This window comes from Oryzias latipes, chromosome 12 (assembly GCF_053564925.1).
Source record: "Oryzias latipes strain Hd-rR chromosome 12, Olatipes_Hd-rR_3.1".
Lineage (NCBI taxonomy): Eukaryota > Metazoa > Chordata > Actinopteri > Beloniformes > Adrianichthyidae > Oryzias > Oryzias latipes.
In genome coordinates, this window is record NC_136248.1 from 13,407,771 (window position 1) to 13,425,107 (window position 17,337).

Consider the following 17,337-nt stretch of genomic DNA (forward strand, 5'->3'; position numbering starts at 1 on the left):
GTTACTTATTTAAAATATTAATATATTCTGCACAGTAGACAGAAAAAGTGTCAAATGTCCAGGCTTTAATTGAAATTTGCAAAATGACCTTTGTACAACTGTAACAAGACTTCATCAAAATCATAGAATTAGAAATTTTAAGAAAACCCTTTAATGTGTTCTTGGCAATTGGTGGGGAACCCTTCAAAAACACTGAACAAAAGCTGAATCCCCTTTGTTCTTCAGAGCGTCAAGGAATGCATTTCTCCTGCGACGCAGATCACTCTACCGGCAGAGAGATCGCCAACCCTGAGTCACTACAATTCTTCCTTAAAAAGAAAAAAAAACAAGTTAGGACACCGCTACAGTTTCAAATGCCCCGACAATTGGAGCAATAGGAGTGAGAGGGGGGGGGGGGGGGTAATTCGGATTGGGTCAAAGTTTTCCCTGATATGTCTCTCCAACTATGAAAATGTATAACTATTATTGATAAATATTTAAGATATAACATAAAATGAAAGCAAATATTCCATGAATTAGAACAGCCTCATGTGATGAGTAACTCTTTCAGTATCCCTCTGTTTCTCTTAACACCATGATAAAACAACCTGCTCCCAATCCATAAGCCTTGCTCTCTTTCCATCTGGTCCCCTGAGCACACAGGAAATCCACTTCTCTTCTGTCCATCATGTCAGCCAACCCTTTAGTTTTCCTTGTCAAAGATCTTACTGTACTGTCAAAGTTTCCATTCTCAAGGCATATGACAAGTGTTCAAGAACACGCTAAATGTAGGTTCTTGAAAATGCAAAGAGCCCATGGCATTCACATTAACCAAGCAGAGAGGGGGTCTTCTTTTCTTTCTTTTACTAGTTTTTACTAAACCATGTTTACCAGCCACTGGAGGGAGAGGCTTGGTGCCAAACGTCGAAGCGGTGCAAATCTTGCAAGATTTTCAGTGAGAAATCCAAGTCCCTAATTTTCAAAGTTCGACATGGTTTAACTTTCAATGTCCATTCAGTAGCCACGTGTTTTGTACATGGAGCCTGAAAACGGTCTTAAAAATGTAAGTATCTACATTAGAGTGCGGTAGCCTGAAACACATGCATATACACGTGTTTACATAGACTTTTAATTGGGAAAGTAGACGTGCGTATCTGAGGGTGGTGTGAACATAGCTTAAGTCCTACTCTCAAGCCTTTCCTTTTCTCTTTGCCTGCAAACACAAACTTCCTGTTCTTCTCCTACAACCAACAATTGTTCAATATCCACCGACATCCTGCAGGCCAACACTCCAACATCATCTATGGCGGTTGTAAACTTGCTGCATGACTGATCCAATATATAAAATCTGTTTGTGATTCGTATATTTGATTTAGCTTTGGCATTGTATCGGACGCCCCTCCCACATGGACTTGGGACTGGCGTACAAGAGCATTGAATTCTACTTTCTTGTGGCTGCATTGACCATGATCTATGCAAAAATGATTTTATTTTTCTGGATTGCAAAGGATAAAAACATCCTGTGAATTGATGTTCTTCCAGATATTTTGACCCCACCATTATATTTCTTGTAACACTTTTGCCCATAATTTTCCTACTTTCTGTCTGACAGGTGTCTTTGGAATCTGTGGAGTATTGTCTTTCAATGTAACCATGTTTAGCATTCAAGCCAAAAGTGATGATGTGCAAAGAAGAACTGAAGCACAAGTAGGCTATCTTTATGGGTATGTTTACTTTTTAGAATCACTTTTTGTGCATGTATTTATCTTTGAATGGTTACAGCTGATCAGCTGGGTTTCTTTCTTTTATTTTGGTATGATGCACAACAGGTTTAGATCTTTAAAAGCCTGCATTGTAGTCAGAATATTTATGTCTAATGTCATCCAATGGGTGAGACACATTGTCAAGAACAGACTCCTCAATGAAGCTACATTGCAGCTAAACAAACTGTTCCAGAATAAAAGTAAAGGAGGTCCCATCAGATTCCATAATGTTTGACACATGTAGGTTTGCCATGCTGTCACTCTGTTTTCCAGTTTATTCTGAAACAGCAGAATGGTAATGAATCCTGGTTACGTGCTGGGTGCTTTTGGTTTTTAGGTTCACCCAAAGCAGTTCTGCTTTGTTTGAGGCTATTAGATAAATGCAGGATGACCCCTTGAAAAAAAAAGCACATATCAAGAAGTTCTGGAGTTCTGGAGTTTTCAGTGTATACATAGTCATAATTGTAATTATATCTGTAAAAAAAAGATTTTTTTACCCTGTTTTCTAAAGTTGATTGATGTTAACAACGAAGAACCATCTCAGCTTACTTGTTTTTGCCATTTGAAAGCTTGTCTTATAATCTTGCAATTCTGTAGCTCATAAAACAACCTTCACCAGTGTATTTTGGATGCAGACAGAATGAAATGGGGGGAAAAAGTCTCATGGAGCACAGTGGAGTTCATTCATCCATGTTCTTAACCTGCCATGTCCCTTTCAGGGTCATGGGGTTGCTGGAGCCTGTCCCGGTCACTGTTGGGCAATGGCGGGGTACACCCTGGACAAGTCGCCAGTCTGTTGCAGGGCCAGTGGAGGTCATGTCTGCAGTAAATAGAAGTGATTGCAGCGTCTTCTCCCCGATGTCAAAAAGTTGCTCCTCTGACATCCATGGAAGGAATTCTGCTAATTTTATGCAATTTGTAAAAATGTCTACCTGCGGAACTCAGGGCGGTTGGGAGTCTGGGCTTGTCCATTGAATGCTGTTGTTTATTTATTTCTTTATTTTGTTCTGAACCCTCTCAATCCCTTTCAGGGCAAAGGAGCTGCTGGAGCCTGTCTCGCCTGCTGTTTAGTGAAAGTGGGTGACAAGTCTGGCCACACAAACACGCATTCACTGGGACAATTTAGATACCCCGATAACTTGTGAAGCATTTTTTTGGGCTGTGGAAGGAAACCAGAGTGCCTGGAGAAAACCCATGCGTTCACAAGAAGAACATGCAAACTCCACACTGAAAAAGCAGGGCTTTTTTGCTGCAAGACAAGAGTGCTAACCACTACAGCACTGTGCAGCCCTACGTTACAAATATAATCAACAATTGGGCAAAACTATTCTATTCAATTTCAAATGTATGTTTGTAGGGGTTACAGTTAACCATTTTTTGCTTATTCTGGTGTCTGAAGAGGAAAAGTCTAAGCAGATTCAGTTTATTCTGGCTCAATCGATCAATCAATCCCATTATTTATACAGCACTTTTCATTAACATACTGTCGAACACAAGGTGCTTGACATATAAGACATATAAATATTAGTTAAAATAATTTAAAGTCATCAACACATTAGATTAAAAGCAACAACAATAAAAGACAGCCATAAAAAGCAAAGAAAGGCTGTGGCTAAAATCTAACAGGAATAAGAATTAAGTCTTTCAGGACACTTTCCCTAATTAGACTTTCTGGAAACAAATTGAGAAATCATTGGCCACTCAGGTTTCTCAATGTTTTTTTTTTATCTATAAGAATTTCTCTCTGAATTGTTTCTTTATGATACAATGGCCCCTGAAGGAATATTTAATTTATATTTGTAGTATTTTTTTTTTTTTTTTTTTTTTTTTTAGTAGTAGTAGTAATAGTAACAGTAAAATATTAGTGAAAGATAAACATGTTATCATGTTTCTTTTTCTTATGTTTTGAGATTTGTGACATTTCCCCCCTTTTAATCTCTATATGCTATAATTAGGTTATTTGATCGCTGTCTGGTTCAGGGTAATATTCTTTTACTGCTGACACTTCCCACGCTCTTCACATATGCAAACAGACTGCGCTTTGGCGCACACATACATTCCCAGGATTTATTTATCCTCCACCGACACGTAACCAACAGCTCCACTTATAGTTTCACAGATTCTCAGCTTTTATTTTTGCCAAAACATTTTTTAGCATCTTCACTTTATTAACTGTGTTTTTATGTCCAATAAACAATAGAAGATCTTCACCAAACAAAATTAAACGTGCAAAGCCTGGGCATTGGTGCATTGTAGACATAGGTGTCTGATGAAACCTGACAGCAGGTGTGGAGGTGGTTCTGTTTTGCCAAAAACGGTTGTTGTCTACTGGAGGTGCTGGTTGAAATCTGTAATACATTTTATGAAGGAGTGTTAGAAAAATCCACCTACTTACCATCTTCAATATCAGCCATTGGGGATCTTTTTCAAAGTGGTGTTACTTCACCCATTTTTTTTTTTTCAGTAATGCATGGCAGATGGAACAACCCAGTCTCATCCTAAAATGTGTAGTAGCTACATTTGTCCACATGGAAATGCGTGAGAGTTTTACAAAAACGCCCCCAAAACTGTGAGGCGGATACGTTTCATTTTTCTATTCATTTTCTACGAGCCTTCTCAGGATCACGTGACTTTGGAGGTTTGGCCTGCCGTGAGCAAAAAACATGGCGGATGCACGTTCATTTTTCGGTGGAATATCCCATAAAACAAGATATTTTGAGGACTAATTTTTATTTTGACAACATTTCTAGTGAGAAATATACCATTTTCTTTTAAAATATGCTTTCATTTTGTACATACAGTTTGTAGTTTGCTTGTTTCGTTCAACTTTTTCTCCCAAAGGCTCTGTTACGTTCGAGAAACACGTTAACTTTCATTCATACCTGCAGACGTGCGCGTGGGTCACGTGACTAATATGTTTCTCTTTTTTTCCGCAGAAAATGCCATAAAATAGGAGTGATTGTGGACTAATTTATTTTTGAAAACATTTCTAGCAGTATATATCCCTTTTATTTTCATAATATCCATTCATTGCAGACATGCAGTTCGTTGTTTGTTTGTTTCGTTCAACTTTTCCTCAAAGGATCTGAACGCGTTTGATCTTTTCCATAAATATATGCAGCCTGACGTGGGTCACGTGACGTGACGTGAGTTTCTCTTTTTTCATATAGAAGATCTCGTGAAAAGGTACGTTGCTATTTATTAATTATTTTTATTTACATTTACGGACCCGTGTATAGGTTTCATGCTGTGTTGTTGCGACTTTGAAGGACATTTAAACAAACCGGAAGAATGTTGTTCAGGAACGGACTGGAGAGTTCTCTAAATTTACTTAGCGATTTTTTTATTCGATAATCTTTTACATGTTAAAGTATTCACACTACAAGTCTAAATGCTGTGTACAATGTCTGATCTTTTCCATCATATCTGTGGGCTGACGCGGGGTCATGTGACGCGAGTTTCTTTTTTTTCCTGTGGAAAAATCTCGTAAAATAAGATCGTCTGAGGTTTAATATTTACGTTTAATGACATTTCTAGGGACTCATGTACTCTGTCGTAACGTCCATGCAAGTGTATTTTTTCAACATCAACTAGTTGAGTTTAGAAATACACTGTAAATAATAAAAAAAAAGACGTTTGGCTCTAAACTGGTTTTGTGATTGGTCCCACGTTTATCGGGAAGGTTAAGTTCTAAAAATAAGCCCAGCGACAAACAGGTGTTTATTTTTATTTTTTTTACAGAAATTAATGTTTCCATTATTAATGCAAACTTTTTGTTTTGCAGGTATCATGTCGCATGACAGATTGCAGTTGTTTTTTATACAAACTTTGACTGTAACAATTCAAAACAACAATTCCCAACAGCAACCAGAAAGAAACAAACCAGAGGATTATTATGAAATTTTTCACAAAAACATTGAAACTGATGCACAGATTGAATGTTTTAAATGCTTTCTTATGGTCAGAGTTTCTTATTGTGTTCATGTTTTGTTTGAACTCATTGATAAAGATAGAAAAATGGGGGGTATAATTTCTAACTTTGTATTTATGAATGTGCCATATGAATAAAAATAATAAAAGGTTAATGATGTAGAATTGTTTTTTTTTTATGGGATGGACAGTGGGTGAGGCACGACAGATTGCAGTAAAACTAAACAGTAAAACAGTCAGACTGCTACCACAATAGTGTTGAACTTCTGTTGAGAATAATTCATTCATAAATCTGTCTACATATTAGAATGTCAGCATCTGGATCATTTACGTCTATTTTAACATAAAAGGGGCTAAAAAGAACTAACATCAACAAACAACAACTACTAATAAATATTATAGGAAATAAGGAAACTAAGTATAAAAAAGTAAAACAAAATAAATGTACATAGTATATTATTTATTATTGTAAATAAAAAAATAAACACGTCTGACTAAGAGTGGGGGTTGAGGGCGGGTTTTTTTTGTCTCTTTTTTGGAATCCAGCGTAGAGGCCATGACCCCCCCCTGCAAGAAAAGTAAAGAAGGTTCAATCAAACAGTGATAGACAATGGGTTACAGTTTGTTCACTCAGTGCTTACAGGACGACTGTTTTTAATTCGATTAGTGTCAATTATCCTTTGTAGGAAATATTAGTATTATTCAAATATTTATGAATAATTACAATATTACATTGATTTTTAACGCATAGCACAAAAGCATCAAATAATCAATATCTAACAACTTGTAGAACATGAATAATAAAACTTGGACATGCATCCATCATCTACCCCTTTTGTCCTTTTATTGACAAAGAAAATTAGAAAATATTTATATAATTTTAAATAAACAAAAAAACAAATTAGGCTGATTATTATTTGGACTTATTTATTTGCGACCAAGCAAAAAAACTGATGGAAATTCATGTTGAAGAGGCATGTTGCTGGATTGTCCGTACGTATTTTAACCTTAACCCCGCCTTCTTTACTTGCAAATAGGCACTTCAAAATAAATAAATTAATTCATTAATAATATATACAACATAAAACATGACTAGCACTCCATTAACTCCATCTGGGTTTCATAAATAAAATAAAAACGTTTACCACTCAAAACAATCATCAGAACTCTAACACAGTAAATATGCCAAACAAATTAATAAAAAAGCATTTATATACATTAGACTTCTACTTTAAAATAGTAATAATGTAAAATAAAAACTGCTCCTTTTTTCTTTAAATGTCCTCATTGCATATTAATCTTTTCCTCCAATCACACCGCTGCATTCTGAAAGATGAAAAGTGTAAACTTGTTTAAGAGATGTTTAAGAGGACTACTGTAAACTAAGATAAATGTGTTAGTTAAAATAAAGTAATAATGCATAGTTATTTTATAATAAAAGACTAAAAAAGGCAAATTAATAATACAAAATCCAAATCTTTACAAATTCTGCAAGTATTTTGTCGTATTACTTTTTACTGGTGGAAATGCAAAGAAAAGCGACAACTTAGAAGAACTGGTTTGAACATGAATTATTGCACAAAGACGGAAAGGTGGGCGTGTCTCCAGGAAAGAGATCCTCATGACAACCAACATGATTTTTGATACGGAGGCTGATGCTTCAAGGAGAAAAGAAACGTCAACAGCCAGTGCTGATCAGAACACAATCCAATGTTCTCATCATTTGAATAAATCCTGAAATGTTCATCTGCTGATGTTTGTCTGCATTTCTTGATGAAGTTTTGCTGCAAAATAAACCCATTAACCATCACTGTTCTGTCTGTGATGGAATAAACGCCAGGGCTACTATGGGAAGATATACGGTAGTCAACATTTTCTTGGAAAGGAATCCTTTTTTATTTAAATAATATTTTATAGAATCTTTTAATAGTGTGTAAAATGTTTTTAACTACAAAGCATTTTAATTGCATGTTATATGTTTTATATCAACTGTAATGCCCATTAAAAAGAGAAGCACAAGTAAACTTGAACTGAATTATTTTTTTCTTATTAAAGATTTGAGGAAAAGTGTAAAAATAACCACCAGATGAATTATTCTGTATTTTCATATTTCTTTGGAGAAACATTTGTTGAGGATAAAAAAACACAGGAATATCTAAAAAACATATCATTTTTGCTAACTGTGCAGAAAAATAAGAATGTACCAGGATAGTAAAATGTCCGGAGTTGGCACACTGGTGGACGGCTGTGGGGCTGAAGTGGTGGGAGGATGGATGTCTGAAACGGTTGATGGTTGGACGGCTGAAGCACTGGAGGGCTGCTGGTTTTTCCAACCTTAATGGATGAAAATGATGAAATGATTAGTGTGGTTGTTTTGGTGAGACATGACCAGATCTGCTGACGGTTCACAAATGAAAGTTTCTAATCAAACTAGAGTTCAAGCAGATTGAAGATGTTGTGTCATCAAGCTTCCATGAATAATGAGGAACAACAACAGACTGAGGTGAATGTAAAATTATTATTACCAGTATACCTGATACAAGGCCTTCATCCAGGCAAAGCACGTTTGTGCTTGATCAGGTAATTTAGGGCACCTTAGGGGGCACAACATGTGTGTGGTAAGAGGCGGGACTTTTTGGCAGGTTTGGCAGCAATTTTTGTATCGTCATCGTCAAAATTTAAATTATCATATAACACTGTGAACAGATCAACAATTGGTTAATGACTCTGAGTCACAGATGGTAAATACATACCAATACAGACACTTCATCACATGTGAGGCGTTCTCTTTTGGCCTGAAATCTTTGTAGCCCGCCTTACATTTGGATGTTTTGGCGGCCACAGCGATCACAGTTGATGCAAGAAGTTGTCGAGCCTCGTGGCAGATTCAGCTGAAAATAGGAAAAGCAGAATTTTTATGTCTCCAGTTCCACATTCTGATAAGATTTGGGGAAAATATTGCCATATTAATGACAATGGTTGTTAGTTTTACAATTAAATTAAGGTACCAATTGAAGTCTAACAGTTTTGTAAGAATGTGCAGGTTATTATTTCTGAATTTTAAAAAGAAAAGTTATAAAAAAAAAGGTCATGAAGACTTGGTTTTGAGCTGAAGATGTCTTTCCTCTTGTCCAAAATGATTTCTGGAATAAAACTGGTAAAAAAGCAGTTTGACTGGATCAGAGAAAAGGTCTGAGCGAGTGTGACGTCACCCATTTACTTCCAGATCCATCATAAAAATTCAATTCTGTCGTCGTTTCTCTGTGATAAAGACGTCACCACGTTGGAGCCAGTTGACAGTGATTGATCTGAGTATCAATTCTATGGCAACTACTGTCGCCAATCAGGAGTAAGCTTGTTGAAAGTCCACACTGCTTCCACTGAAAGTGAGCTTGGTGGAATTTGTCAAACAAACATTCAAGGTGGCACATGCTATTACTTAGGCATCTGTTGGTCAGTCTATAATTTGAATAACTTGTGATAAAGAAACAGTTTTGTAAAACAAATAACTGGAATTAGCAAAAACATGTTGAAAAGGGTATCACAACAAGAATGGTTAATCTGACCCATAGAATGACTGACTAACAGCTGTTTGTTTCTCTTTAGAAGTCTATAGGATTTTGGCTCCTTGGAGCCAGCAGGTACTTCCTGTTTGGAACGTGAGGGGGAGGAGTCAGTCAGTCCAGGTCTCTGAGACAGAGACTGTTTTAAAATATTTACAAAACCAAGTCCAGATGATCGTTGTTACAACGTTTTTTGTGTAAATTTGGAGAAAAACCCTAAATAGGTCAATCATAACACTTTAATATATCAGTAAATTACTGTTCCTTTTTTTTTGCCGGGAAACCGGCGGTGGCGCGAGCGCTGCCATAATCATTAGCTAATGTAACCCCGATTCTCACAAACCTCCCTTCCTCTGCTCCACCACAATAACTATACAGTCGAAACAAATAATTAATACATTTTTCTATGATGATCATAGTAACCTGCAGTCGTGTTACGTTCAGTCTCTCGATGGAGGCCGTATTTTTCAGCCCCGCTCTACAGTGATAACAAAGCTGCATTCATCTGTCAGATGAAAATACTTTCAGATGATCATAAAGTATTTTCATTACTGCCTCTTGTGTTTACATTTCTTACCTTTGAGACTTCTTTAGCTCGCGCAGAGATGCAGAACGCGCGACAACCAGATTACCTTTATTGACGCCCAGCACCCACCGACCGGCGCCCGGATACGTGGGGGTGGGGTGGCTTTATGTGCACGGCGCGCACGCATGCGTATTTGCACTAAAATTTTCACATGGCCTCTTTGGCATATAAACCTAACATTTCTATCATTTGTGTCTAAATTACGAGCAGTAAATAACACAACTTGATTTGTGTGTGTCAAAAAATATTCCATGTTGGGTCTAAATCAGATAAGCATTGTTCATCACATCAAATATTTACATATTTGCTGTATTATACTGTTTTCATATATTTATTACTTTTATCATCTAAATTGTCCTAAGATTTAGGAAAAAATGAAAATCACACACTGAAAAATAGGGTTTGCTTTATCAGTTTATTCTGCATAATGGAATGTTTGGCTCAAAACTGAGCTCTTTGGCATCAACTCAACCATTGGTTTGGAGGAAGAGAATTGCTACCTATGACCCCAAGAACAGCTTAACCACTGTCAAACATGGAGGTGGAAGCTACGTCACCACGTTGATGGAGCCATTAATGAAAAATCTTGAGTGAGAACTTCCTACCATCCTTAAGCCAGGACCCTTCAAATCAGTCATGGATGGGTCTTCCAACAGGATAGTGACCTAGAACCTACAGCCAAGGCAACCAAGGAATGGCTGAAGAACAATCATATCAAGGTCATGGAGAGGCCCAGCCAATGTCAATCCTATGGAGAGATCTCACAGTCGCCAAGCAACAGCCACCAAATATTCATGATGTAGAAGGGTCAAAAGAAGGGCAAATACATTTATATAAATTCTTTCAACTTGATTTCTTTCTAGGTTTGCAATTCTGCACAACAAACAAAGGACAAAAACTTTTTTTCCTCCAAATAAAGGCAAAAACCTTGAAACTTCATGTGAGTTCTTGGCAACTGCCATTTCCCAAATCCTGCTCATACTGGACCCACCATGCACATCTCCATGTCTTGGATATAAGTAATTAACTTGCAAATAACAAAGACTTATGAAAGGTCACTGAGGTGAACTTTGTAGTGCGGAAACTGTATAGTGTAAGGCTGATCGGCAAATAAAAGACCATGAAAGTCATCTTGGACTTTAGTAGGCATAGAGGAGGGTTCACAGCTTCCCTTTCCTGGGCATGCCCATCTCAGCTGATCTAACTTGGTTTCCTAACATCCAGGACGTTATCAACAAGCACATCAGCACGTCTGAAGCTGCTAGCAACCTACCGCTCAGCCAGTCCAACTGTATCATGGTCTGGCTCTCAGATCAAACTGAAGAAGAGCAGCAGAAGCTTCTGTGCTGAAGATACTGGAGCAGATCATCGGCTACCCCCTTCCCTACCTGTCATCCTGTCTGAGTAAAGGGACGTGTCAAGGACAGCACCCTTCCTGCAGCTAACATACTGATACACATATCACTCCACATTTCTAATATTCTTAATTTCTCATGTCATTTACCCCTAATTTAAGATAACTCATTGTCATTTTGCTACATTTTACTTCAGTCTTGCTACAATTAAAATGTAGTCTGTGCCCTGACAAAGGATTTGGATATGCATAGCACATTATATGAGTTTAATAGGTCAGTGTTTCATTCTAAGGTGTTGGACATACAAATCAAAGGCCAAACGTTTGAGTTAAAATGAGAAGTGTCTTCAGCACAGGTGTGAGCACTGAAATGTTTAGCTAGTGTTGCAGAAACTTGAACGGAGGTAAAAAATAATGCAATTGTTGAAATTTAGGTTGAAAAACCCTTCATTGGTGCAGTTCAGAAAAAAATCTCTCATTTCAATTAAAATTCATTTATTGGTACAAAGTTGAAATGAGGTTTTCCTTCATATAAGGCTTTTTTTAGGGGTGGAGCTGGGGCTTGAACTGCAGAAAGTCTCCTCCTCAACAGACAATTAGTCCCTCATGTTCTCTCTCCATCAATGCCTCTGTGCTGCCTGAGAATGAAATGAAGAGGAAAACACATAAATGCCACAAGCCCTGGACATCCATGCAGATCACAAACAGAAACCCCCTGGCTTTGCTGGGCAGAACCTTCCAAAAGCTGGGAGGAGAGCTCTTCAACCACACTTCAAGGACTCGAAGTGCTGCTGGACTTCACCAACCACAGTCTGGTCAGCAGCATGACATCATAGAGCCTTTAGTTCTTCACCATGGCACCATAACCTGCAATCCATCACATCATGCTTGATCAGTTATGCAACAACTTTAGAAAGTGTAACAAATGATTTTTACCATATGCTGATTCTTGTTTTCCTGATGCTCAGACAAAGCCCTTCAGTGTTTTTCTCTGGGTCATTTTGATTGGTCCTTGTGGGAAGAAATTAATGTATTAATAATACTGAAGAAATCAAGAGATATTCCACATCAACAGCATGAGAGTAACATGAAAGAAACAAGCCAACATTTATCTACAACATTACCACGATCTTTACCTGGAGGTATCATTCTGGTCACGTCTGCTCCAGCTTTTCTGACTTCCGCTTGTTCCAGCCACCGGCCTGAACGGCGAGGATGTCTGTGCAGAAAGAAAGGATCAAAATGTATTAAACTGAGAAAACAAATTACACAAAAAGGATGCATCTTCAATGAGTATTTACCAATATTTGACACATATGTACTGGGAACATGTGTCTGCTGAAGAGAGGAAGCTGTGCAGTCGGTTCAGTCCCTTTCCCTGATGTTGTCCCTTCTTGATTTCATCCTCGGATCCTCATCATTTCAACCAAAATGTATGTTTGCAAACTTTTGAAACATAAGGGATTAGAAAAAAAACTCCAACAGGAATAATGAGAAATAAGCCGTTGACAATTATTACCTCACACATCCAAGAGTGAACTTGAAAAGGACACATGTTCAACAGGTCCTGCATCTCAGGACACAGAACCACAACCTTCTCCAAATGCGATCAGAACTCGTAGACTACATCAGAGCAGAAGAACTGCACGGTCTGTGGAGAAAGCCGTTTCTGCAAATAGAAGGGGTTCATGAAAATATCTCAACGGAACAGGTTCAGGAAGCTCGCTCACCTGGAGAGCTCTAAGTGGAGCCACTTCCTCTCTACATCCAGAGGAGGACGCCTCCCTGGGGGGGGGGTTCCATGCATGTCTCACTAAGGGAGACCCAGGACACGCTGGGGAGACTACGTCTCTCAGCTGGCCCCGGGGTCCCCCAAGAGGAGCTGGAGGAGAGCGAAGTGTGGGCATCTTTGCTAAGACTGCTGCCCTCACAACCTGGTTCCTGATGAATGGAAGAAGATGGATGCATGGATGGAACATGTTCAGGCCTTTCAGCAAAACTCCACGATGGCAGACTGCGATACTTCCTCATTTACTTTGCCAGAAGACTTTTTGGAGGACTCTGGTGCTGCCACAAACTTACCTGCTCCACATCTCCCATCTCCAGGATTCTATCAAAACAAATAAATGTCGTATATTAACATGATGATATGACACAAAATACAATAAAACATATATGCAGGCATGTTCATTTTCTTAAGGAAGAGGCCATGAAAATAACCTTACATATTCTATTTCCCCATGAATGCAGTTCACAAAGGAGGTCACCACAGTGTTTTTGGTCAAAAACGCATCTTCCAAATAACCACTGAGCCTAAAAGAACAGAAAAGTTTACATAAGAAAAACATTTATACCATCAAAAATGTAGGTGGAAAAGAATTTTACACACCCCAGTTGGCTCTAAAACAGTATATTTTGCAAGTTCCATCCACTGCTACAGCCAACATGGAGGGAGAGCATGCAGGACCCTGAAACAGATGAACCTGACAGCCTCTCCATCTCAAAGTTAGCAGAAGATCAGTCCAGGAACTATTTGTACATGTTGTCTCCAAATAACTGACCAGTCTGAGAGAGGAAAGGGAAAAAAACATGAGGTTCTTTTATGTATATACATACATACAAGAATCAGGAATCAGACATTCTGTTGGAGTGGGACTTTAAGTCCCACTCCAACAGAATTTTTAGCTATTATAAAATCGTTCCCAGTGTTTTTTTTAATTACGATCATTTTGTTTTTTTAAGACATTTTTCTGCAGCACAGCAGCTCATAAGAATTTCACCTCAGAGCTGTGGTGCAGATGTTTGCCTCTGCTAATTTCCCATAAACCATTTGTTGATTCTCTCTCCCGCTAGCTTATAGCACCTCACAAGCCCTAGCCGACATTAGCATAGCAAAAAAAAAAAAATCAATGAGCAACATTGGAGCTATCCATGTGTACACTTTTGAGCCAGATACCAGCTCAGACAAGGGAACTCAGGACATTAATGGATCTACCGGTATTTGTCTGCAAGTGGATGCATCAGAATTGGAGCGGAGTAGAGACTTTGGCCCATTCATGGCAGTTAGAGCGTCACAACTATAAGCTTTTTGAGACAATCAGTTTCATCTTCTCCTGATCCATTGAGATTTGAATAAATACTCAGAAACAGTTTTAATCTTATATTATTGTGTATGTGTTTATATTTTTGTTAATGTTCTCAATAAAGAGAAAAATGTTTGATCTTAAAAACATGACTTCCATTGGAGCGGCTCTTTAACTTTGTTGACAACGCTAGGATAAATAAATGTGGTCAGCCAAATCAGCCATAATTGTTTAGACCAGGGGTCTGCAGCCTGAGGCTGCACAGCCACATGTGGCTCCTTGACCCCTCCTTTGCGGTTCTCTGACAAAAAATAAAAATGTTTTTAATTCAAACAAATATCCTATTTTTCAGACGACACAGCGCATCACGCAAAACAAAACAGTCAGATAAGTCAAACTTTACTCAACTTGGTGATCTACTCAACAGTTGAAGCAAAGTATTACTATGCCAGGCTCCTGACTACAGTACCCATAATGCTTCAATAATCTATCAAGCGGTGATGCACAATATTTTAAGAAATTCCAGCATTTATGAAGAATTTTTTTAAACCTGACGACGTACCCTAAAAAAATCAATTTGAGGTCAATACGCACAATTTAGAGGGCCTATACCATGCTAGCCATTTAGAATAAACTATTTCCTCGATCTCTGAGGCTCCGCCTTTCTCTTCTTGTGGGTGTCGCCTATTTCATGACATCAACCTAGAGTCGGCGTCGGCAGCGTTTCTTCCACCCAAACTTTTGCAAAGATGGATGTGAATATTGTGCAATGAAAGCATTTTGCTCATCACCACTAGCTCCATTGAGAAAGTGGGCGTGTCTGTTAGCCTGGAGGCGGTTTTAGCTGCACCTTTGTAAACCCCAGTAGTTATCCAGTTTCCAAAATAACAAATGCAAATGAGTGTTTGATTTTCTAAAGGCTGAAGAGACACCTTGTGTGTCCTACTGAGTTCTGGACAGTGAGACATAAAGGCTCTTAGCTGTTTAAAGGGCTGCAGACCCCCGTTTCTGGCTAAATGACCCAAAAGGAAACTTACCTCTGCGGAGACCACGTGACGTTTCCGCCCCCGTCCTCTACAGAAGAGGCCTTCACCGTGATGCTGCGGCCTTTTAAATTTAAGATGGAAAAACGCCTCGTCATTCAACGTTTATCCTAAACAGACAACACGTTTTTACTAAAAACCCATCTCTGGTTTCCCAAATCTAAACATTACATTTCTAAAGAGAAAAGTTCAAAGCATCGCCCACCTTCCAGCTGTCCAAGAAGTTCTTCAGCCGCGCGCCTTCCTGCGGGTTCATCCGGGGGTTTCCGGGGGATTGGGGTGGGGGTGCCCGTATGACGCTGCGTTCACTGGCTTTTCGAAATGCGCACTTCATGTCAATTGGGGCAAATTGAAGGCTTAAAAGCCTGTTTACTTTAGATAATATATCCTATTTAATATATCCTATTTAAAACATTATTGAGAATTACTACAGGAAACAGTGATGAAACCTTTTTTAACAGATAAATTAGAGCACTTCATTGTAATACTATAATATATGAGATACGTCAAAAAATTGACAGTTAAAGAAAAAAGAATATAATAGATCCTAATATTTTATAAACTCCATCAAAATAATTGTTTCATCTCATTTATCATAATATTTATAGTTTTTTTATCACACACCATTAGACTCGTAGTGTAAATAAATTAAAATGCAGAAAAATCAATTTAAAGAACTCTTTGGTCCGTCCCTGAACTCAACATTTTTCCGGTTTGTTGTCACATGTCAATCAAAGCCTGATCGCCGCAACAGCAACACGGAACGAGAAAACCTATACACGGATTCCTAGAAATGTAAATAAAACAAATTAGTAAATCGCAACGTACCTTTTTACGAGATTTTCCACAGGAAAAAAAGAGAAAGGCACGTCACGTGACCCACGTCAGCCGCATATATGAATGGAAAAGATCAGACGCTTTCAGATCCTTTGAGGAAAAGTTGAACGTAACAAACAACTTCATGTCTGCAATATTACGAAAATAAAGGGGATATATACTGCTAGAAATGTTTTCAAAAATAAATTAGTCCACAATCACTCCTATTTTATTGCATTTTCTGCGGAAAAAAGAGAAACATATTAGTCACGTGACCCACGCGCACGTCTGCAGATATGAATGAAAGTTAACGTGTTTCTCCAACGTAACAGAGCCTTTGGGAGAAAAAGTTGAACGAAACAAGCAAACTACAAACTGTATGTCCAAAATGAAAGCATATTTTAAAAGAAAATGGTATATTTCTCACTAGAAATGTTGTCAAAATAAAAATTAGTCCTCAAAATATCTTGTTTTATGGGATATTCCACCGAAAAATGAACGTGCATCCGCCATGTTTTTTGCTCACGGCAGGCCAAACCTCCAAAGTCACGTGATCCTGAGAAGGCTCGTAGAAAATGAATAGAAAAATGAAACGTATCCCCCTCACAGTTTAGGGGGCGTTTTTGTAAAACTCTCACGCATTTCCATGTGGACAAATGTAGCTACTACACATTTTAGGATGAGACTGGGTTGGATGGAAAGATAAAGAATCCTGTTTTTTTAACAACCTTCGTAATAGCATGAACGGTAAGGCAGAAAATCAAAAAGATACTGTCCTATGGAAAAGGAGGACATATCAAGAAAGCAAATGGCATGTATTCTCCAAATACATTTTGGCTTTGAATATCGTGTAGCGTCACTCAGAAGGTGTCATCAAACAGAAATGGGGGCTGTTTCGGGAACCTGGACAGAAATGAAAAGAAATCCTGGCACATTGGACAGGTTTTCTTTTGGTAACAACATTTTATTGACCAAATGGTCACAATATTCTAAATAAAGTAATATTCTGAATAATGTGTTTAAATAAAACAGAACCATTTATGAGGCAACTTACTGACAAGTGCACACTCCCAAATAATTGAATTCCTTCATTCCTTTTTCTCTCTGATGGTGTATAAAATCACTCATCTAGACATGTGGATTGCTTCCCACAAATATTCGCAAAACAAATGGGCGGCTCTCAAAAGGTTAATGAATTCCAGTACAGTACAGTGATAGAA

At 38.1% G+C, this 17,337-nt stretch overlaps 2 long non-coding RNA genes across 5 annotated transcripts; both read right to left on the reverse strand.

The window, feature by feature from the left end:
• Window positions 1-6,121: 6,121 nt before the first annotated feature.
• LOC111948360 (uncharacterized) lies at window positions 6,122-9,924 on the reverse strand. 2 transcript variants are annotated; one of them, XR_002874349.2, is made up of 5 exons: window positions 9,813-9,924; window positions 9,659-9,740; window positions 8,426-8,563; window positions 7,877-8,006; window positions 6,122-6,239 (listed from the first exon to the last, which is right to left on the reverse strand). It is a non-coding gene; the product is annotated as an uncharacterized LOC111948360 (long non-coding RNA). The 2 variants fall into 2 exon arrangements; XR_002874348.2 differs by lacking the exon at window positions 9,659-9,740 and having other exon boundaries at window positions 9,813-9,911.
• Window positions 9,925-11,653: 1,729 nt separating this feature from the next.
• Window positions 11,654-16,253, reverse strand: LOC105357870 (uncharacterized). Of its 3 annotated transcripts, XR_013659247.1 has the most exons (12): window positions 16,130-16,253; window positions 15,507-15,613; window positions 15,296-15,365; window positions 13,565-13,740; window positions 13,401-13,488; window positions 13,258-13,285; window positions 12,695-13,116; window positions 12,477-12,621; window positions 12,312-12,394; window positions 12,112-12,186; window positions 11,911-12,042; window positions 11,654-11,813 (listed from the first exon to the last, which is right to left on the reverse strand). It is a non-coding gene; the product is annotated as an uncharacterized LOC105357870 (long non-coding RNA). The 3 variants fall into 3 exon arrangements; XR_013659249.1 differs by lacking the exon at window positions 13,565-13,740 and having other exon boundaries at window positions 16,130-16,250; XR_013659248.1 differs by lacking the exon at window positions 16,130-16,253 and having other exon boundaries at window positions 15,296-15,411; window positions 15,507-15,564.
• Window positions 16,254-17,337: the final 1,084 nt, after the last annotated feature.